The sequence below is a fragment of the Aulonocara stuartgranti genome (genome assembly GCF_965226115.1).
Source record: "Aulonocara stuartgranti genome assembly, chromosome: 2".
In the NCBI taxonomy this organism is placed as follows: domain Eukaryota; kingdom Metazoa; phylum Chordata; class Actinopteri; order Cichliformes; family Cichlidae; genus Aulonocara; species Aulonocara stuartgranti.
The window spans coordinates 16,449,913-16,473,217 of NC_138940.1; the positions used below are offsets into that span (position 1 = coordinate 16,449,913).

The 23,305-nt window shown below is 43.6% G+C and overlaps 1 protein-coding gene across 6 annotated transcripts in view; it reads right to left on the reverse strand.

The window, feature by feature from the left end:
- htr4 (5-hydroxytryptamine receptor 4) overlaps window positions 1–23,305 on the reverse strand; it is a 164,603-nt gene that overhangs the window by 74,479 nt on the left and 66,819 nt on the right. The gene's annotated exons all lie outside the window — the stretch shown is intronic.

The following is a 23,305-nucleotide window of genomic DNA, read 5'->3' on the forward strand; positions in this document are numbered from 1 at the left end:
TCAGCCCTGCTCCCTGCTTGCGTCGGCTCATTAAGTTCAGCCTCTGGAGCTAGTCATTAGCTGTAAAAGCTCCATTCAGGTAAAGATGGATTTACCTGTTCTTGTTTGGTGTCTCTGGCTAAGAGGATGTCACTGAAAACATTCAGATGCAAATGAGATTTATTTCCATCTCCAAGGTAGCTTGCTGAACCCGAACAAGCAGCCAGGTGCAGCAGTGATGATATCCTGTGTATTTAAAAGCAGAGGTCTCTTCCTCTGCTGCACTGATTGCTTCCACCTACATAAGCACTCGGAGAGGCTTCAGGATGCATGGATACGTTTCACAACAACAAAAAGAGACTCGGGAGTCACAGCGAGGAACAAACTCCCCTGCAGGTAAAACAGTATGGAGCAGAAGCTGAGAGCCAGAAGCATCTGCACACTCAGAAACAAAGGTGGACACATTTATGCTGTACCTATCTGATCAGTTTGAATCGTCACCAAAGTTCGCAGCAGACATTTTGTCATTTGGGTTTGATAAATGAGCGTGAAAGAAGCACTGAAACCAATGCAGTGCAATCGTCTTCTGTGAAACCATTCATCTGCACAACACTGCTGCAGGTCGAGGGGAGGCGTAAAACGGGCATTTCACAGGTCACGTGACCCTTCTTCAGCTTTAAGTGGTCCCTGTGAGCGCCCCCTGCTCGAATCACGGACACTATGTGTGATCATGTTTCATGGTGATGATTCGACGCTCTTAAAACAAGAATCAGTGACGACGTGGTGCTTCCAGCTAGCTTTAAACAGAACCTCTGAACATGACCTGCTGCCAACCAGGTGATCAGTTCAGCACCAGTTACCATGGTAATCTAGCCAGGTAAAAAGAGAAACCCTTTAAGAAGCAGAAAGCTCACTCAGCTCAGTAATACACTAGTCTGGCTTTGTAGCACAGGATAGTCGAATGAAGATCAACAAACCAAAGTGTGAGTGCATCCTATCGAGCAGAAGCAAAATAAATAAAGTCTGCAGCAGCAGGTGACCAATCGGCATGAGCCCCCGCATCCTCAGGACCTTCTATCACTGTGCCATTGAGAGCATCCTCACTGGATGCATCACCACCTGGTATGGCAACAGCACCGCCTACAACTGCAAAGCTCTCCAGCGAGTAGTGCGGTGCTCTGAACGGATAATTGGAGGTGAGCTTCCCTCCCTCCAAGACATCTACAGGAAGCGGTGCCTGAGGAAAGCGGGGAGGATCATCAAGGACTCCATTCACCCCAGCCATAAACTGTTCAGACTGCTTCCATCAGGAAGGAGGTTCTGCAGCATCCGGTCCCGTACCAGCAGACTGAGAGACAGCTTTTTCCATCAGGCCATCAGACTGCTGAACACGTCATAGACACCTCAGCTTCACTACTGGAACTTCAACATTATGCACTCCACACTGTATATAAATGCCACTTGTTTTGCACATATTCAACTCTGTATATTTTATATATTTTATTATTATTATTATTATTTTATTTTATTTTATTTTTTTACTATTTAATTTGTAAAAATGTGTATACACACACACACACACACACACACACACGTAGGAAAATATTTAGTATACACATCCAGAAATGCATACACTATTATATATTGTACATATATTTATTAGTTTCAGGTTGGCCATTCTTGTATTTTGCTCGTTTGTGTTGTTGTGTTTGCACATCTCTGTTGCTTGTGGGGCTCGCACACAAGAATTTCACTCGCATGTGCTGTGCCAGTGTGCCTGCACATGTGATGTGACAATAAAAAGTGATTTGATTTGATTTGATTTGATTTGAGAAACCTGCACAGGTGTACCAACCGCATGGGATTTTACAAAGAAAGAGATAAAACAGAGAATTCAGTCTGAAAGTAATAAAAACAGCGACACAGAAGGTCTAAAAGCCTCCAGGCCCTTCTAGCTATGTGCAGCCCACAGGACCACACAGGGATCTGATGCTAACGTCCTGGTTAGAGATCCTCAGAGGTCCCGAGTCTACCCCCGCTGCGTCAAAGCCCTTTTAGTAACAAAGGGGCCTAAATCAAAGTGCTTTCAGTGTTTGGCGGATTCATGCTATTCATGGCAGAGGTGCTCATGTCCTGGCTCCAGCGTCGCTGCTGCACCTCAAAGCTGTGCTCTGATTTTCTATATCAACTTTCATACACAGCCTGTTTGAAAGACCCCATTTCCACCTCCTGGGGTCGAGCTGTGCTGAGCCTGAGACACAAAAAGGTCAAAGCAGGCGAACGATCTTTGTATAATCCACAGAAACCCGGACACAAATCACTTCTCTCCAAAACACAACAAACAGCATTTACTGAGGTTAAACTGTCATCATCAGGAGCATAAACACAAAAACACACTCGCCTGTTTGACAAAGCTCATCTTCCAGCGATAACCGAGACGTCTTTGGTCATAGATACAGAACTGACATGTTGCGTATTCAGTATCCAACATGGGGAATATGATATGATAAATAATACAGGCTAAAACTGCAGGCGTTGCATTTTCGCCCCCGCACGCGTATAACCTCTAGAAAATGTCTCGGGTCCAGCCAGCGTGAGTTATGAATCGAAGCTCCTGGAGCCATTTCTGTGGTTTGAGAGATCTCAGAAAGCGACTCTTTAAACTCACACTTGTTTGACATCAGTAATGCATCACAGCAATCCTTCTGAGGTTTGCTGTCTCTCTCACAGCTCACAGCCTGGCGGGGAGGTGGGAAAACACAATGAACGACAGCGACTGACATGGCTGGGCGGGCAACATCTCCCCACATGAGAAAATGCAAATTTCTACAGGAGAAAGTGACGTTTAGAGATGTTTATCTGTGGCTTTTATGTACTGTCCACATTATCGGTAACATGCAAACATGAGCCTCTGTGCTGAATTCAGAAACCTGTCCCCGTCTGCCAAATGATTTCCCTCTCAGCATCCGAGGTTCAAAGGCAAAGTGATAGTGTGCAAATGAGGCTTGTTCTTTGATCCGTGATGCCAGTGCACTAATCAGATCAAACGGGAACGCTGACTTCTCAACAGAAGCATCGTTACCAAGAAATAATCAAGAGGCTTCACAATAATCCTTCACGTCAAGTTTGTCACGTACACCTTTCCCCTAAATGAGACATTGATACGCTCATTATGGCAGTATCACCTGGCTTCTAACATGGCGACAGGTACGAAAGTCGCTGTGCAAATATTGGCTTTGGTGAGAGAGTCTCGGCTCATTTTGCTTTTATAATTAATGGATCAGCTGCAGAAGCTAGAGCAGTGCTGGGCGCACACACTTACTGATCATTAGCTAGAGTCATGTTCACTCGCTACAACTGCTGGTGGTCTGCTCCTTAATGAACAATTAGGCCACACCGTCCGATGAAAAGGATTTTATTTAGGATTTAAACTCCACTGTCAAAACCTTAAACACAAACTTCCACAGCAAACTTTCAGCGAACTGACGCTTTGACACTTAAACTAAGAGGTTCAACATTTCCAAGCACAACACTGTTGTTGTTCATAGTTTTTTTCTAAAGTGGGAGTAAAGTTTGAGTAAATCATATGACGATCCACCTGTCACCAGGTTTACAGCTGTTCTCACACAGAGCTCGCTCCATAAAAAAGGGACGGTGCAGCAATCACATTAGCACATTAGGACACACACCTGACCCATACCTGGGGATACACACACAGCTGAGGACAGCCTGCTCTTGAAGCCATTATTTTAAAAAGTGACAGTGAAGTGCAGCTAATCCAACAGATGGATGAAATATGTGATAACCCTGTGATATTTATACCGTGCTGATAGGAGCATGTCTTGTTCATGTCTTGAACTTGTTCAAGGTCAGCACGGGACCACACTCAATACTGTTTAGTCTCTGAGTCTGAACCCAAGAGGACGTCTGTGTAGGTTCTCAGTGTTCCAGGTCAAGGTAGCATGAAGAAAACTGCACTTCTTCAGGTTTGTCAGGCCCTTTCAGCTCTCATCCAAGTGGCTTCTGCAGTTCTAAAGGCTGATGTCCCACCTATTTAACCCTAACGCCCAACCCCAATCAGTGTGTGGAGTGGTTGTTCTGTTCTGTCTGATGGAACATTGGTTCTCGCCTGAGCATCTTCGCTGATTTAATAAATGCACAGTTTGGACAAACACGTGTTTTCAGTGGTCACATGATGATGGGGGACATCAAGGTGACAACACCAGTAAGGGTTAAATAGCCATCACTGTCCATCAGTTTTTAGGATGGACGACGTCTTCAGGATGAGAAGCAAGAATGAAGGCCAGCTGCTGGGAGGCAAACACACATCAGGACACCTGCATCTGTGTCTTGTTTGGGACTGTGACTACACACCTGACAGAAGGCTACACCCCAGCATCACACACAGTAACCCGGCTCCTGATCACTCGTCAAAACGTGCTTAATTAAGCTGTGACTTCTTCAGATTGAGTGTAATGTCTCATCCAAGTACGTTATAAGGTAAAGGGTTTGGAAAGAACACAGCCGACGTCCTTTGAAAGCAAATGTGCTTAAAAACAGACGGCAAAGGCAGGAATTTCCTCTGCTGCTCCTCAACGATTCTGCAGACGTACAAAAAGGGCTTTCTGCTGTTGAAGAAGAGAGACTGAGAAAGACAAACAGAGAAGCTGTGGAGCAGTGGGTTTGAAGGATGAAAGACATCAGGTAACGTGAACTTTGACCTGAGTTAAGCTGGGTAATGCTGGGTATGCTAGGTAATCAGCACAGAGCAGCCTCAATTAGGAGCTCAGAGGGGACAGATGAGCGGGGAAATACCTCCATCATCCATGACCGAACATCTGGTTTCTCTTACTCCTCGTGAAGACTAAATGCACATAAATAATGTTTTTGCACATTCTTGGCTCTGAGCTTGATATTCTCAGTTGGTCTGACTCTGGTGAGTGACAGCTGGAGAGCCAAACCTTTGAAATATGAACACACACGTATAAAAAAAATTCTTTTACAGCTATAGGGGATACCATATCATGTGGCTGAACTAAATGAGCTGTCACTGATTGGCTGCATGGAGCTGACTGTTAGTGAGAGCTGGACTGAGCTCTCAGAAGTCTTCACTGAGGTCCTCTCAGAGCTGAAGCTGCCCGACTCTTACTGTGTCAAGCAATGCCACGTGACAGCGTGCACGGGATCTGTCGAGTCAACTGAGGTGGGCCAACAGAACCGGTTCAGAGATTGTTTTGTTAGTTCCACCTGCTCGCAGTCATTTCCCCTCCTCACCACCTGACCGCAGCTGATGCAATCAAATCTGCAGAAATGCCACAGGGTGTGGTGACGCAGCTCGTCTACACAGCATAAAAACACACCAAAACCTTTTTTTCTGTTCTCTGTGCCACACATTTACACAATATTAAATAGAGCATTTACAAAATATTATCAACAAATAAAATGAACAAAGAATCTGAGTGGGGCTGAGTGCACAGTGGTCTCTGAAGTGCAGCAGCCAGGCTTGATGCATCATTTAAATGCTTCTCTAGAAAGTTCATGTTCATCTGAGGACACAGTGTCAGGAAACAAGCTAAATTTATTTCTGGGTGAGACATCCAGCGGGACTCTGAGGTCTCTGTCAGAGAGATGAAAATTAAAGATGGAGGGAGCAGGAAGTCCTGGCCACATCCACGGGGAATTTCAGAGAAGAAGAAGAAGGGAGACGTGAGAACATGTGAATCAGTGATTTCATCTCCAAACTGAACTTCCTCCAGAGACACGGCGCTCTGGCTTTGACAAATTTCCACGATGACGATGCTCGCGGTGCATTAGCGGCTGTGCAACCAATAGACACTGATCATCTGAACCGAGATACCTGAAATGATTATCACTTATTTAGACTTTCAGCTCATTCATTTTCATTACTTTTAGGTTTTCCTCCATGTCAGGATGTGAGATCTTTATTTTAATCAGAGTTCACCAAAATCTACTCAATAACTTTCCTTTAAAAATAAAGAAACTGTTTTTAATGAGTTTTTAAAGAGCTTAATGACTGAGATCTTAGTAGTGACCATCGCTGGCAACAACGGCGGAAATACTCTCAAGAATCGGTCAAGCGGCATTTGCCTCCCTGGTGGGAGCCGTATCTTCATTATTTGCCTCTCCATTGATTTGTTGGTCCTTCGGGCGTCCATGGTACTGATAAAATCTGTCTAAGTTTCAGAAGCCCTGATTCATCGATTGTCCGGTTTTCTTTTTTCAGCTTTCACAGCTATAGGTGAGCATAGAGAAAATAAAACTGTACTACAGCCTTTTTTATTTTATTGGCCGAGAAACGTCCTTAGATTCGAAGACTTTATCAGATGACTTCATCATTGCTTTAGCCATTGCGATTCTTCTTTGGCAATAATGATAATTGTTGATGAATAATCACTGGATAATGATCTCACTGATAATTAAAAATTTATCATTAAAATAAAGTTCTTGCCCTCTCATTGTCATCTATGTGGAAGCTGCCATCTTTGTAGTTTTCAGTCGTCAGGATTTTGGTTTCAGACATACATATTCCCATGTTCTGGCTTTCTCGTTAAACAGTGCAAAGTTGCGGCTCAGCCCAAATTTAATCAGGAGTTAGTCCTTTACAGCAGGCTCCTAAAAATAATTCTTCTTTAACATCATCTAAACATACCATGCTCCTCTGAGAGCGCTGTCTCTAAAAGCATATTGTTTCACATTATTTTATTATAACAGTGAGAAAAAGACTCCATTGTCTGCTCTCAAATGCCATTTCAGCCTCACACCCCACCCTGTCCATCCAAACCCGTTTTCTCTGTTCTGCTCATCCAAGCGTGGCCACAAGTTTACGCACACACACAAGAAGAGTGTGTAAACAGCGAGGATGGCCTCCAATTTCCAACCAACAGCTGCCTGTGTGCTGCTCAGTCAGGGTCTGATAGCGGCGATCTCTCCGCTGGACTCGAGATTATTTTCTTTGCTCTGATGGGTCTTTTAAGTGTGGCTGCAGCTGCTGAGGTTTACTTCTGAACGACAGGTTTTGGTTTCTGAGTTGTGAGACCGAAGATTGGGCCTAATTAAGTTCTGTTATCTTTACCTCACCAATGAAACGCGTTTAAAGCATAAAGGAGTGCAGACGAGAAGCAGCAGAAAGGTAGGAAACACAATGTGCTTTCCAAGCGCGGCTGTCAGAGCTGAAAGCGCGGTGAAGTGTTTGTGACAGCTCCGGCAGCCTCAGCTGGGGGCTATTCCCGTATATGCAGACAGACGAACATTGTAAGTGACAGACAGTCAAGTGTGACAGCAAAGAACTTCCTTTATTACATTTTTGTTTTCTTTATAGTCATGAGGGGCTCAAACCGGTTAATTAGGGAAAATTCTGGTTTTATGACACCCCATCGCTTCATATGGCCGCCCTGAGCTTGGTTCATCCTGGAGGTTTCTTCCTGTTTAAAGGGAGTTTTTCCTTCCCGCTGTCGCCAACGTGCTTGCTCATAGGGGGTCATGTGATTGTTAAGTTTTTCTCTTGTATGTATTATTGTAGGGTCTGCCTTACAATATAAAGTGAGATATATAAAGAATGAGATCACAGATACAAGCAGCAGATGTAAGATGAGCACTTTGCTCATTTGGAAGGAGCTCAGAGCTGATACTGGTGTTTTGGACATGACTGGTACTGGCTTGGGAACACCTCAGTGTCCCCTGAGAAGAAGTGAAGTAAGTGGCCAGAGGATGGATATACAGATGGGTGGAAGTATGTATTGACAGATGGATGGGTGAATGTTAGACACGTTAGAAGGACAACCTTGGTCTTATACAAATCTGTGGTTGGTTTAGGATTGTAAAGACCAAAGCACCTGTTTTAATGAACGAGAAGCCAGAAACTCCAGCATGTTCCACTGATGAGCATCTCGCAGTTTGTCAATAACACTTGTCATTTACATAATTTCATCACTGCTGTTCCTGAGAATCCATGTTGCTCTGTGCTGGAGCCTCACAAATGGATGGAGACCTTCATATTGTTGATGTTTTATCAGATTTTAAGCTCATTTTGCATTTATTTCAGCCCACTTATTTCAACTGCTGAGACTGGTGTGTGTTTCTGCTACAAATAAAAAAAAAAAAACACCAGTCTGTCGCAGGGCCCAGAATGAAAGCACTAATATATATTTATAATAATCAGTTTCTATTGTCTGTGATCAGAAACCTGAAGCACTGAAATAAAAGAAGCGCGGTGACGACCTGACTGCACCTGACATTTACAGCGATGCATCATCAGGATATTTCTGGCTGTGATGATGGGTGATAGCGGCACAGAGTTCAGTGGATTGTTTGCACAGATAAATTAAGCTCCTCCAAGCTTTCTGAGTGTCGCTAACATCGTGATTGGAAATGTCAAGTAACTCTGTCAAGTGTTTCAGCTGCAGAGCTGCAGAGCAGAGAAATACATTGTTTCAGTCATCACAGTTTGCTACATAGAATTTCAGTTTCAGAAAATCGAAAAGGTTTGAAGGTGTCTGACTGAATACTGTTTATAATCAGACCCAGTGGAGAACTTTGAGATAAATTTTCCTCACAAAACAGATAAAAACCACGAAAAACAGGAACAATTTAAGATTCCACAGGAGAAAAAAACACCACCTGAATCAGACGAACTGCAGAACACACAAGAGAAGCAAACACCATCATGATCACTGCAATCATTCAGACACACACACACACACACACACACACACACACACACACACACACACACACACACACAGGTTTATTTGTCTCGATCATGCAGAAACACCCTTCCTTAAAAATCCTCCTCGTGTGTGTTCACACATCTATTCACATCTTTCCCAACGGCGCACCTTTAATCAGCACAATGGCAGTCGTCCACTTCAACACTGTTTTTAAAGCTAGACCGAATTTACACTGAAAATCCCTCCAGTTCATTTAAAAGGGAGTAGGGCTACAAATGAAAGGTCATTTTAAATTCAACTTCCAGGCGCTTTGAAATCCAAACTGTTCCTCAACAACAACTGGTCTCATCATGTATCCTGAACACGTCTCCCCAAGGCTGCGTGCCGTCCACTAACGCCATTCTTTTAGGCTTCGAGCAAAATTTTTAGCCAACTGCGTCGCAGTGCTGCCTGCGCTCATTTTCCTCGGCTCATATGCGATGCAGCATCAGTGCTTTCACGTCAGGTTCAGCAATTGGACTGACAGATGACTGGCAGGAGCTCTCTTTGCAGAAACACCAGGATGGGGACCAATGCTTGACTTTGTAATTCATGCTCTGAAACCGGACAGGCATGAAAGCTGTTTGGAAAGATTGACAACTTGCACAGAAATTGGTCTTAGTTCAAGGCGGTTACTCATGCTCAGGTTCAATAAAGCTTGATCAATTTTAGGCATGCAAAGAGACAAATGGCCTCTGAGATCAAAATTTGCTGACTGTCCAAACCCACAGTCTGGCTGTGACTCCGTCGCCTCCATGCAGACGTAGACTATCCAGCTTTGAAACAATTTTAAGCCAATTGGCTCCTACAGTACGTGCTGGACCACCCGGAGACTTGGTATGTTCTCTGTTAGAAAAACCAAAACCTCCAAACCTCCTGCAGATGAGCCTGCCTGTAACCATAGTAACAGTAGTTTGGCCTGTTGCTGTGATTCTGACAGCAGACCTCTGATTAGCAGCCCATGTTTCAGGTACGTCTGCTGCTTTTGTCCACCGGCAACTCTGAAAAATGCACTCATACACAGAAGAAAGTGTGTTCAGATGTCTTTGACAGTAATTAGACATGTCAGACTAACAATCAGTTTGTAAACTCATGCGTTGGTCTCTGACGATGACGCTCTGTTTGGAGCACTTTTCTACAGCACTTTGTACAACATGGCTCATTTACACATTCACGCTCTGAGAGCAGCTCTGGGTTCCTTCTTGCCCGAGGGTACTTTGGCATGCAGACTGGAGCAGCCAGGGATGGAACAACCCACCTTCAGTAGATGACCTGCTGAGCTCCAGTAGCTCCAGTAGCTCCTTTTCTACCTTTGGATCTGTATGAAGTCATGAGGGACAGCCAATCAGAAGAACGTTGGTTTGAAGTGGGAGGAGCTTGCTCCAGACAGAGAATGAGAGGCCCTTTCACAACAAATATTTCAATTTTTAACAATGGTCGGATAATTTGACTGCCATCATTGATTACAGTCCTCTGACATGCTGTAACACATGCACTGCCGTTATATTAACCTGACGGTCCTGACGCATCGTACACAACTAAAAGAAGTGTGCCTTGCCCTCATGCACCTGTTTTCATGATGATGACTCATCATCTGTTACTGCTTCACTGACCGGTAGAGCTGCCAAAGCTTTAAATAATGCAGAGAAAGAAGCTAAATTAAGAGAAAAGTCCAGGTCTGTTTTTAATTGAATGATCAATCAACACTAATGTGATAAATTTTGTAATTACTGAATATAGTTGATGTAAAACTTCACTTAAGCCTTGTGAAATCACAGATGTGAGTTTCATAAATGGGTTATAAATTAGAAGTACCTTCGAAAAATCCAGTTTGCTGGAAATAATAGAGGATATTTTCAGTGTAATAATATAATCAAGGGCCAAGAATAACTGAGCACATTTCACAGCCATAAAGCTCGTCTAAAGTCGGAGGATGATTGCCTGAACATAATGCAATGACGTGGTCTGCCTGAATGGGATAGGTAATGATGTGTGACCAACGGAGGAGGCAGAGAAGGACAATAAGAGTCCACGAACCAACCCAACATCAGAATAGAAAAGGCCCACACAGTCTGTGTGAAATCTGCCTGGAGATAGAAACGGTCAGGAGGCCTGGGACGCCCACTCTGTGTGATTATGTTAAGACATCATCACTACTGAGTCCTTCTCAATGAATCCTCTGCTTTCCCCGGTGGGGAAGGGTTAATTTGGCCCCGGATAAATGAAAGCGCAACACAGACTGCATGCAGACACAGCCGAGCAGCAGTCCAGATTAATGGCATCGGTAACGAGGTCCGTTTTCTCCTGAACTTCCTGGGTGTGATGAGTTTAGCAGCTCTGGTGCCACTGGCTACACCTCTTTATTTTGCTAAGCAATACTGGCTCCAAAGTGAAGGTTTGATTGGGTAATCAGACCAGTGTCATGTGTGCAGGAATGTGGACCCGAAACCTTTATTTAGGCAAAGAAAGAGTCCACAGATATAAACAGAAGACACACTGGAGATAAAAACTGCTGGGAAATAATAACAGACATCACAAAGAGCAAGGCGAGAGCTGGAGCTCTGAATATACAAAAGCTGATTGGGCTAACACGTTAACACCGGTGTGGACAATCGCCACAGCGAGGAAATAAAACTGAAGACAGTAAAGTGAGGAGCAATAATTAACAGAGAAGTGCAGACTAACCTAAGCATGGCAGGAAACACAGAGGGAATACACAAAGGTGAAAATAGAGACCACAAACAAACAGACATTCATTTAAACAGAAGCCCACGAATATAAAATACTGGTTAAAAGAGCCAGGACCACGACAAGCAGACGACATGAATTAACTATGAGGAGTTCTCCCTGGGCAGCCGTGATGGTGGGAGTGAACCAGTCTCAGTCACTGTGGGAACCCACAAAATAAAAAGAGTGAAAAAGATTAACACAGGTGGAAAACTTCACCTTAGGCAGGCGTTCACGTAGTCATTTCTACTGTAAAACAAACCAAAATACCTTCAAATAAATCCTCAGTGGCTCACTTCGACAACCTCTTTCTGATCACAGAGCAAATCTCTGGACACTCCATGGTTTTGGTTTAAACATGAAAAGTGCCTTCAGGTTTGCACTTACTTCATAAAATGTCTTAAAACAGAAAAGCATCTCCGTAAAACTCTGTTTTCATTCAGCACAAATGTTAATATTATCAGTGAGTTTACTTCACTGTCAGCAGCACAGTGAAACAAACCAGACTGAGCTCTAAATAACTTCCTCCTTTCAGCTGCAAGTAAGATAAACCTACCAAATGTAGGTCGCCAAAGGTCACGTGTTACAAAATGCACTTTTAAATAAGTAAGAACACAGAGACCATTTCAGACTGAGTCACAGTCCTGAACTAAGGCATCAGCTCCCCACCATAATAAGAGTCACTGACTAATTCAAACGTTGTGTGATTCAAACTCAAATTAGTGACAGAGCAGCATGAGCCATCAGTCAGCCGTCAGTGCTAATGTGGAATAAAAAGCCCTGCAAGTCATTTCAGGCTAATTGTCTCATAACGATTTCCCGAAGGTGCGAGGCGTGATTCTGGCAGCTTCCCACATAAACGCATCCCAAAGGCGAGGAAACAGGCTTCAGGCAATCAAATATGAGCTCAGCTACTTTACATCAGCTGGTTTGGTAGGCCGTTTCCTCCCAATTATCAATCATTCATTGGCCTCTTCTTGCAGGCCATCTGGAAATGGGTTGCACCTGGGGCCAGGTCTAAGCTGATGTTACCACATGTGACCCATCGCACGTCCTCGTCTCCGCCCACAGACCGGGTGAAGGGGTGAGGACGCCCTGACAGGTATGCCAGGAAGGAAGGAACAGGAAGTGTGTAAGTCCTAAAGTTTTAGATTCAAAGCTTTAGCTGACCGTGTGATTGAAAGGAGAACAAATGGCTCCTCAGACAGTGGAGCGTGGGACAGACTGAATCCATGAATTATTCCACCAAACACGGCATAAGGAGACTCTGGGACAAAGTGAGGCTTTATGGTAATGTACCGGTACACGATGATAATGCCCACATCATCATGCTGATGTTTACCAGGTTCAGTGTTAACCCTGTTCACCGTTTCAGTTTAGGGTGTGACATCACCAAGGGCCTTGTGGACTGTAAGATGTGGGCTGTCATCATTTTAGGAGTCATAAAACTTGTTTTTTGAAGTGGGATAGTGGAGCGCATGGATGGAGAAAACAAACGGAGTTGAGCTCCATTTTTGGAGAGTGGGAAAGTGATCGTTGTCAGCACCAACTTGTCAGAGGAGCTGTGGTTCTTCGCGCTCTCATGTCTGCTTATTTTTCACAAAAAAAACCAAAGGAAGTTCTCCATGCTGCTCCGACCTGCCAGCTTTCTCGGAAACTGGCATATAAAGTGTTTACCTTGGAGGCGTGGTGTAACGGTAAGGTTCAAATCAGGACTTCTGGTATAAAAAAATATATATATATCCAGAGGTTTTATTTTGGTGCCTCAGAGGTTTATGTAGGTTCTCACAAATATATAATATAAAATTATGCAACACTGAAAAGAATTCCCTTCTAATGGTGAGCAGCCAACAGCCAAGTTCTCATAACAGGAACACACAGCAGACTCAGTATAATGTACTCAGCGTGCCACGTGATGATACGTGCGGCAGAATTCTTGAAGCATCTTATTTACATACTGACAGAGTGATGATAACACTTTCTTAGTAATAAACTGCATCCATCTGCTGAAGGCTCCTGGCAAAGTTCAAACTGGCGACAGTCGCAGTCAAACACCGGGTTGGGTTGCCAGGCAACATGTTTTGACCAAGTGTACATGAGCCTGATTTTGTTTGGTCCACCAGCAGAGAGATGCCCACAGACCAGCCTGGCGATTAAAGTCACCCACAGAAGACTTTGAGTCACAGAAGGTGTGGAATCATATCCGAGTGTCGCTTAAATGTTGAGCATGTGTCCCGACATGATGGTGAAACAGAAAATCAGGAAAAGATACTGCATGATCTACTAAAACAATACTGTGCTAGCGTTTAATGACTCTGGCTCCCCTGCACTGAAGCAAAGGAGTTTGCAGTACGTTTGCAGCGCTCCGAGTTATTTACTACCTCTGACAACTAACTGACTGACTGTCACTGACTGTTTACTTATCATAAAAAGTGTAATTGGGAGTCACAGCTTGGGCATGTAACACGGTCAGTTTATGCTGAAAGCACAACAATTATCCACAACTGTGCAACTACACAAAACTTCAAAATGTCATTTTAAAGGACTTATTTATGAAAATTATTATTTGTAATGAAAAATAAATTTCTCTTCTAACATGCAGAGAAGGGTTGAAATTTGTAATTAATATGCAGCACACACACACACACACACACACACACACACACACACACTTTCAGGTCTTTACTTGTTTTGAAGCACATGTGAGGGGAGACGTTCAAAACACTCACTGCGGAAGATTAAGGTGGAAGCTTCTTTGTTTCTGTCTCCAGGAAAGTACCTGACATTACCAATGCAGTTATGGGTGTAGTGATATTCCCACCCTTTACTATTTTTTGACAGTTTTATGAGTTTATAAAGTAAAAGCGTACCTCTTGGAAATTCCCAGCTGACTTCCCAGCTGTTTCATGTTCAGCTGTTGTGCTCGTTCATTGTTACATGGTTTGCATTCAGGCACAATACTGAGAATATTGTGGGTCATACTCAAAACCCAACATATGAGGGAGATGAGAAACTTAGAGAGAGAGAAAACCATCCACAACTTATGTTTTGTTTTGTTGATGTGGACAAATATGAGTAGAATTAAACAGCAGTCAAATTAACTTGAACATTAAACACATAATATTAGATCAGTCGATATGCAGATGACACATTATTGTTTCTACAGAATCTCCTTCATCACTTCATGGAACTTTAAATTCCCTGAACTTATTTTTATGGTTTTTTCACCCTTCCACCACCCATCCTATCATACACATCATATGCTCAGCCATCAAATATCACAATCAATCCATCTCTACCTCAGGCTCAACTGGTTAGGCTCTGACCAATCAGCTTCAATATACGCTCAGATGGACTCTGTGGATGCTAACCCATCAGATAGCACCTGGCTGCATGCAGAACAAACACCTTGAAATAACGTGAAAGTTTCAGTTCCAGTCAAACAATCAAACAGCGTCTTTGCTTCGAATCATGACACGCAGCAGCAGCAGCAGCAGCAGCTCTGACGGCCTGCTGGAAATTTCACTCAATCATAAACACTCCTCTCTTTTTCAAATTTAGTCTCATCTGGCAATTAGAAAGAAACTACACATGGACTAAAAAATGCTTCACACGTCTTCAACATATTATTCATATTAACATCCTGAAAAGGAGGTCATTCATAGAGTAATTTACGTTTTCTGTTCTGGACTGAACAGAGAACTGCAACTCCAATCATCCATCCAAGTAAAATCCAAAAATGCAAATACCTCAGAGCTAATCAGCATCCTGCACAGAGAAACATGACAATCTCCCAAATAAGTAACTCCTGGAGTCACAGAAACATCGATTTCATGGTGAGGAATGCAAACCTACAACTCAGACAATATAATTCACAGAGGGGGGGCTCACATCACAAAACACACCACATGACTATATCCACATAGATGGCTTTGCACATCAGCGAGTCGCCTCCCCCCCCCTCTGCACCCATCCATCCGAACAAACAACCTCAACGTGGCTGGTTACGCTCCAGTTCTAAGGAGGCGGAGCTCTCATCATCAGCAGGAAAACTACAAGTGTGGTCAGCATGGAGCGTCCACATGAGCAGTCTGACAAAGTTTTCAAATGCATCAAGGACGATGACTTAACTTACTTGACTTCCCTCTGGGCTTAATAAAATCTCTCTGATTCTGAACGTTATGCATGCGTATATGTATTAACACAGGAAAACAGACCTGAAGCATAAAAATATGCATTAAATTGTGTTTGCTGGACTGATTCCAATGTTATAATCTATCAGTTTCGGAGAGGAAGCCTCTAAAGTAGAACAGAATGAAATTCACTGCTACTGAAACAAATTCCTGCTGATTTTTACTGCAAGACTTTGGGAGGTTGCTTTGTGTTGTAGAGGAGTCTCCTGCCTGGGGATTAATGTCTGCTGATGCTTTTTAAGTTCTGATATTGAGTGCACATAATGCCAAAGGGATTCCCAGACAGTATTCACTGAGCCCAGAGAAACTGTCAGAGTCACTGAGAAGATTAATAAAGGGGAGACATAAATACAAAGTGTCGCGAAATCGATCAATGTGGAGCAGTGTCACAAACCACGGAGGCCCCAGAAAAGTGCAATCAAACGTTGAGTTTGATTGCACAAGCAGACAGAGTGAAGAAAAAAAAAAGCAGCAGTCCCAGGACATTCTCCAGAATAGACTGAACAAATAGAGGTGATGGAGAAGAAGCAGGATAGGAGCGGCAGCTGCAGACTGCAGACTGCAGACTCTGTCCACATCTTACCTCAGTGTGACTGGCCCACATTAATCCATCATTCTGTGTCATTTCATTGGCTCAGTCCAGAGAGGCCTTCAGACTTCACCTCATGCCAAAGAAATGTGGGTAAAACTAATGTGAAACTGCTCCTTCCACCGTTTCACTCGTGCACAGAACAGCATCTTTATCGAGTATCTGAGTTCTTCAGACGACTGTGACTGCAGGAAGCAGAGCTCATTTTCTCCTTACTGTTCACACTGTGGGAAAAGTGAGTTTTCCTGATTTAGAAGAAATGATGTGATCCACATTACAGCACATTCACATGTGGCTATTTTAATGAGGAGCTGGTAACATGATAATTACTGAAGCATTTAGTTTCATGCACGGCCAACATGGTGCTAAAACTGTCACCTCACAAAGGTTAAAGACAAAATCATCTTTGCATTTGTGATGTAGTTCAAACTTTAGCAATGAAACACTTCTTTGTTGTTTTCTTAAATTATGGCTGGAATTCCCCAAATGTTAAACTCTGTCTGCTGAATTTCTTGGAGCATTTAAGTCATAAAATACTGACTGATAATATTTGTTCCTCAGAAAGGACGATGCTCCAGTGAGCATGGGGTTCTGACAGACATGTGTGACATGTTTTTCTAGTCTTGTGTTCTTGTACAGTAAATGCTGTTGCCCAAAGTCCTGATCTGGGGAAATAGCTGAAATTTGGAGAGCTGCAAATGAGACGTTCTGGAGACCTGATGCATCATCATCATCAGAGACCTGCAGCGTGCACCACTTAAGCTTTGCCAGAGTAATCAATGAAAGCTGGTGCACCTCCTACAGAGAGCACACATCCCTGCTGCTACGCAACACCCCAAAGTATGAACTTCTCGTTCCTCTGATGGACTCGAGGGAGCTGACGCTTACCCGTCGCTGCCTCAGGCAGAAGCTCTGCTCTCATGTTGAGGCCGAATATTTGTCTTGTTATTGCACGGAGCTGGATTGTACAGCGAATGGTTTATTCACCAACATTAGACTGACTATAGATTTGAAAAGATTCTTTGTGGCACAGGTGGACAGAGACACAAATGTCCTCACTGCCAAAGCTCTTTAACTACTGTCCACCCCGTGACCCAACAGCTAGAGATCCTCCTTCAGCAGCAGTAACTCACAGTGATGGTTCCTGTGTGACGTCATCAGTCTCTCTCATCGCTGTGCAGGAGTTTTGGTCCGCTCTTCTTCACAGTGTAGCTTCAGCTCTTTGAGTTTTGCAACATTTATTCATGCACATGCTGAGGCCTGGACTTTGGACTACTAGACCCCACATGGGGCGATTGTGGCTCAAGAGTTGGCAGTTCGTCTTGTAATCGGAAGGTTGCTGGTTTGACAGTCTCGGTCGGACCGAGGCTGGGCAAGACACTTCACCTGTTGTCTACTGGTGGTGGTCAGAGGGCCCGGTGGCGCCAGTGTCCGGCAGCCTCACCTCTGTCAGTTCGCCCCAGGGTAGCTGTGGCTACAATGTAGCTGCCATCACCAGTGTGTGAATGTGTGTGTGTGTGAATAGGTGAATGACTGAATGTAGTGTAAAGCGCTTTGGTGTCCTTAGGGACTAAGTAAAGCGCTATACAAAATGCAGGCCATTTACCATTTATTCACTGCAGCAGCTCCGTTCTTTCCTGTTTCAGCCGTTCTAGTGGAGATGTGCTGCTGAGCTTGGATCTTTGTTCGGGTTGGTTCGAGCTTTAGCTGTGGGACAGACGGCCTCACGCTGACTCTAGAATACTTGGTGCACTCAGGTCATCATCCCTCCACCGCCGTGCTGCCGTTCTTTTGGAGACAGACACTTTCTTCTGCAGCCCTTCAAACCAACCGCAACTTTCTTCTTTACACCAGTTCAGCACTTTGTTTTGTTGGTGCGTTCTGACATGCTCGTGTCCTCTCTGTTGCTTAGTTACCTGATTCCCCCCCCCCGTGTGTGTGTGTGTGTGTGTATTGCAGGTTATCTAGTATCTTTGTTTAACAGCTCAGTTCAGAGCACTCTCATTTCTCAGAGTGGAACTAAACTAATTAAATAATAATAAATTATCTTGCAAAAGGAAAAAGTTCAACGTTCAACAGATTTTTTTTGTTTGACTGCTGCAACATCTCAACATGTCAAACACTGGTTTTACCCAGTGCCACATAGCCAGGGGATAATGCAGTACTGTTACTGTATTGTTACAGTATCAATCAGAGAATTCATAAGAATAAAAACATAATTCATGCATTTATTAGAGAAGTTCTCGTGCTACAAATACAGCCTCGGCATTAATTTTTGGCCTTTTGAGATTCTACATAAATCAATATCATACTGTCATCTTAAAAGCATGCTACGGTCTGTGTTGAATCAGCTTTAAGCTCCACCTTTTCACCCACTTCTCGATCTGGTTGGAGCAAGATCGCGGAGCTTCTCTGCGAGCTTCCATGCCCACTCAGCTGCCGTCGAGCTGACAGACACCAAAATACCAAAGAGACGGCAGCGAGCAGCAAACCTGTGCCGCTGTGGTGGATCAGAGCCTGACGTGCTCATGTCCAACCTTTGTGTTTGATTATTAATAAACCACAATGAAGGCAGGCAGCTTTTTCCTACACAGACACACACCATGTTGGATTATTACCTCTAGTCTGACCTCCTTGTAGGGCTTGAATGATTTCTTCATTAATGGTAATCCCTTTATATCTGCATGTGCATATCTACAGGTTTATGAATCTATGTGTAATGTTTTGTTTCACAAGCAGTCAAAGTTCCCCAATATTTTTTTGACTCCTCTGTTGCTTTATGTCCACAGGATGAATATTATAATGAAGGAAGGACAAAGAAAGGAATCACCCGCTGAGCCGCTCACATAACTAATATTAACTATGGCTGCTTTGACACCACAGGAACTTTGGTCCTCTCGACAGGACACTCCAGATGGATCTGACGACATGGTCCTGCAGCTGAAGGACAACAGTCTTCGTTACTATGCAGCACTTAAGCAAATATTAAATCAAGCTGAACAATTAGAATTGACTGGAGGTCAAAATAGCTGTTCTTTCCACCACTCAGGACACGTTATTTGCCTTTCAAATTCATCACTTTGAAAAACTGGCACACACCGAGCACAAAAAGCTTTCAGAAGGAGGGAATGAAAACACATTCAGACATTAATAAATCATAAAAAACCCACCAAATCAGACAATCTTTTATTTCTGGTCAGGAAACACATCGTCAGTGTGCCTCTCACACATATTCACTCAAAATCCCACAAAAGCCAGACTTTATAAAGTTTTCTGTGCAAGTTGACATCAGCTTTCTAAAATCACAATCACAAGAGGAGATAAGGGGAGCCGATCGCTTTGAAGGCAAACTTTAAAATGAACTAGAGAAGAAGAAGCAGTTATGAAAACACTGCAGGCGTAACAGCAGGAAGCCACTGGTCTTCTTTCCAGATGTACGAGTCGTCACACATTTCATTTTTTTTTGTCTTTTATCTAAAGTGAATGAGTCTCGTCCACTAAATGTTCTTACACTTTATGCAAAATCACCATCAGATTCGGGACATGACTGATCGCAAACAAGCGGGCTCGTGCTTGCCGTCCACACACCATCACACCTGCATTTCTCTAAATGAGGAAACAGGTTTATGTTCAGGTGAAGGGCAGAGAGCAGTGACGATGTTGGAAGACTATCATGAAATTCAGACTGAAGAAACTTAACTTTCCAAATCAGAGAGACATTGGGGATGAAATCACACGGATAATAAATATTTTAAAAAGAGAGAAAAACTTGAACATCAAAGCTGATGTGAATAAAAGAGTGTAAGACACGGACACGGAGCAGGGGATCTGTCAGACAGGAGACAAAAATCCAGATGTTTCACAGTTGTGGGACACAGTCAACAGTTTGTAATGGAAGACAAGATCGTGTTTATCAAGATTTAACTAAACTCAACTTTTCCTACAAAAACTAAATGATTGGTATTATTAGGAGTAGCAGTAATAGTAGTAGTAGTAGGATGAGGAGGAGGAGGAGGAAGAGTATTAGTAGTAGTATTAGGAGTGATGTTGGATTTATAAGTGTAAAGAACTTTTCTCTGACTGTCAGACCTTTGTACTTTCTCGACGTGTTTGTAAAGTGTGAACACATTCACATATAGAAACAGTGATGAATGTGTGAAACATACAGGAGCAGCACACAGATCTGTGCACAGCTTTAATGCAGCGTGACGGGCAGTGCAGGTATGGAAGAGTGTGAATAAAGTTTGTGAGGACGGATAGCAGACGCTACGAGCAGCATGTTTCAAACCAAAGGGCGCCATTAGCCGACCAGCGGGTGAATAAACGATGGCATCAGCGCTCTGATGTGATAACAGAGGATGTGGTTTTAAATAAATTCTGGACGCCGTCTCCAGTTTCACTCTGTTCATGTAATGAAGGAGCAGGTGTCCCGTTTCTGAGAGGGCTGTCCGGAGATCACAGGTCTCTCTTTTTACTCATATCACAGGATGTTGCTGCAAACTGAAAACCTAAACCAGGTTTTAGCTGAATGTGCATCAGGACAGACTGCAGGCTCGGTTGCTGCACGCTGCGCTGTGCTAGATTCAGTTACTCCAACTCACTCTGATTCCTGGCGTATAGAGAAGCGTGGCGGTAAAATTCTTGTTAAATAAGGCCGTTATAGCGTTACATACAACATCAGGCAAAAGGAGGAGCTTCCTGTCAGGTTTTTAAAAAAGAAGCCAAATGAATCATGACGGCAGGAAAGCGTGCACTCATGTTTCACAGCTCTGACTTTAAACTGTGCCTGATACCGACCTCATCATGTCACAGTGTGGCTCCTCTTCCAGCACATCAGAGTAACTTATTTATTTGAACTGCTGATCTTGAATCTGCAGCTGTGTGGAAACAATTTCCATCCCAACTTGTGCAAATCTGCAGTTCTCCTTCTGAGAGTTCCTCAGATTCCTCGAGCAGGCTAACGAGCTTCAAAGAGAAACTACCAGCTGGACTCAGTCATGCTCATTATCAAGAAGTTAACAGGCCTTAAAGTCACTGCAGAGCTGTGTATGGGTGTATGTCTATGTTTGACCCTGTGTGGATTAAATCCTAAATAAACACAATTTGATGACAAAAGTCATTAAAGATGTGTGCTGCACCATCACCCACCCAGGTCCACGATGAGTTGATGGAACCTCTGGTTATAACTGTACAGTGGGGCAAAAAAGTATTTAGTCAGCCACCGATTGTGCAAGTTCCCCCACTTAAAATGATGACAGAGGTCAGTAATTTGCACCAGAGGTACACTTCAACTGTGAGAGACAAAATGTGAAAAAAAATCCATGAATTCACATGGTAGGATTTGTAAAGAATTTATTCATAAATTAGGGTGGAAAATAAGTATTTGGTCACCTCAAACAAGGAAAATCTCTGGCTCTCACAGACCTGTAACGTCCTCTGTAAGAAGCTTTTCTGTCCCCCACTCGTTACCTGTATGAATGGCACCTGTTTGAACTCATCATCTGTATAAAAGACACCTGTCCACAGCCTCAAACAGTCAGACTCCAAACTCCGCCATGGCCAAGACCAAAGAGTTTTCGAAGGACACCAGGAAAAGTATTGTAGACCTGCACCAGACTGGGAAGAGTGAATCTACAATAGGCAAGCAGCTTGGTGTGAAAAAAATCAACTGTGGGAGCAATCATCAGAAAATGGAAGACATACAAGACCACTGATAATCTCCCTCGATCTGGGGCTCCACGCAAGATCTCATCCCGTGGGGTCAAAATGATCATGAGAACGGTGAGCAAAGATCCCAGAACCACACGGGGGGACCTGGTGAATGACCTGCAGAGAGCTGGGACCAAAGTAACAAAGGTCACCATCAGTAACACACTACAACGGCAGGGAATCAAATCCCGCAGTGCCAGACGTGTTCCGCTGCTGAAGCCAGTGCATGTCCAGGCCCGTCTGAAGTTTGCCAGAGAGCACATGGGTGATACAGCAGAGGATTGGGAGAATGTCATGTGGTCAGATGAAACCAAAGTAGAACTTTTTGGTATAAACTCAACTCGTTGTGTTTGGAGGAAGAAGAATACTGAGTTGCATCCCAAGAACACCATACCTACTGTGAAGCATGGGGGTGGAAACATCATGCTATGGGGCTGTTTTTCTGCCAAGGGGACAGGACGACTGATCCGTGTTAAGGACAGAATGAATGGGGCCATGTATCGTGAGATTTTGAGCCAAAACCTCCTTCCATCAGTGAGAACTTTGAAGATGAAACGAGGCTGGGTCTTACAACATGACAATGATCCAAAACACACCGCCCGGGCAACAAAGGAGTGGCTCCGTAAGAAGCATTTGAAAGTCCTGGAGTGGCCTAGCCAGTCTCCAGACCTCAACCCCATAGAAAATCTGTGGCGGGAGTTGAAAGTCCGTGGTGCTCGGCGACAGCCCCAAAACATCACTGCTCTCGAGAAGATCTGCATGGAGGAATGGGCCAAAATACCAGCTCCTGTGTGTGCAAACCTGGTAAAGACCTATAGTAAACGTTTGACCTCTGTTATTGCCAACAAAGGTTATGTTACAAAGTATTGAGTTGTATTTTTGTTATTGACCAAATACTTATTTTCCACCCTGATTTACGAATAAATCCTTTACAAATCCTACCATGTGGATTCATGGATTTTTTTTTTTCACATTCTGTCTCTCACAGTTGAAGTGTACCTCTGGTGCAAATTACTGACCTCTGTCATCATTTTAGGTGGGGGAACTTGCACAATCGGTGGCTGACTAAATACTTTTTTGCCCCACTGTATATACATATTACTGCCTGCTGAAAGCTACAACGCTGAGAGACTGCAGTCACATAGATTTGTATGAAGCTAAACACAAAGAAATGAGAGAAAAACACGGATCAGCTTTGGTCACATAAAGAAAACAGCTGATAGGATCAGCTTCAGCAGCAGCAGTTCGTTACCTTCGGTGCTGGTCGGGTACAGCGGAGGTTTTACTGAGCCCAGAGGATTTACTGCTCGGTTTTTGTTAGAAAATAAGATTCATGACTGTGAGGCATCTTTGATGAAGAATACAGAACTAAAATACAAAGT